Raw genomic sequence first — 1,033 nt, forward strand, 5'->3', positions numbered from 1 at the left:
TCCATCTTGGATTGTAGGTGTTACTACATGAATTATTCTAGTATAAGGCATTAACACTATCATTAGAAGTGTCCCCAGAGATGTTGGGGTATTCTTCTATGACATGTCTAGGGGATTGGCACCGAGCACAAATCTTAACCAAATTGACTGATGTTGGCTCTCTAGGAAAATTAGCCTCAATCCTCTTGATTAGGCTATCCAAATGAGCTTCCTTGGCTACTATCACATCCACAAAATATCATTTTTCTCATATGGTTCTTTCACTCTCTTGGGTTGATTTCCACTCACGGGTTTTGTCAGCTAAGTCAAGTAAGAATTCCTATGCCTTTCCTTCATCTGTAAATGATGTGAATCCCTCAGGGCACATAGAATCTATCATTTATTTAGTTGGATAATCAATACCCTCATTAATTGTTTGACATAAATGTCATAAATCTAGGCCATGGTGAGGACATTCTTGGAGTAGATCCTTGAATCTCTCTATAAGTTTGGAAAATGACTCACTAGGCTTTTGCCTAAACTAAAGGATTTCACTTCTAAGCTTATTGGTCTTGTGAGTTGGGAAAAAATTATCAAGGAAGACAACTGTGAACTATTCCCATGAGGTTATGAAATTTGTGGATAATCCATACAATCACTTCTTAACTTGGTCTTTTAATGCAAAAGCGATAAACCTAAGCTTAACAGCATCACCAGAAAGTTGTTGGATCTTAATTAGAATGCATACCTCTTCAAATTCTCTTAGAAATAGGTATACATCCTCAGAGGCCAACCCGTGGAAGTGGGGCGACATAGTGATATATAATTTTATGAGAGAACTCACCCAAGTTATCTCAATTATACGTGAGAAGGAGAAAGGAACTTTACCCAGTCAACCAGAGCCTAACCTTAGACATCATCAGCCTGTTAGTTCACAAGCACCAACTAATGCACCACTGAATATAGTACAAGGTCAGACCCAACAAGGGCCCTCTAACCAATGTAATGTTGTTTATGCCCTTAGGAGTGGTACAGAGTACTAACAGAGCGTTCC

The 1,033-nt window shown here is 38.6% G+C and overlaps 1 non-coding gene across 1 annotated transcript; it reads left to right on the plus strand.

The window, feature by feature from the left end:
* Positions 1–437: 437 nt before the first annotated feature.
* Positions 438–544, plus strand: LOC122080432. Its single transcript, XR_006140727.1, has one exon. It is a non-coding gene; the product is annotated as a small nucleolar RNA R71 (small nucleolar RNA).
* The last annotated feature ends 489 nt before the right edge of the window (positions 545–1,033 follow it).

The sequence above is a fragment of the Macadamia integrifolia genome, chromosome 5, assembly GCF_013358625.1.
Source record: "Macadamia integrifolia cultivar HAES 741 chromosome 5, SCU_Mint_v3, whole genome shotgun sequence".
Taxonomy (NCBI): Eukaryota; Viridiplantae; Streptophyta; class Magnoliopsida; order Proteales; family Proteaceae; genus Macadamia; species Macadamia integrifolia.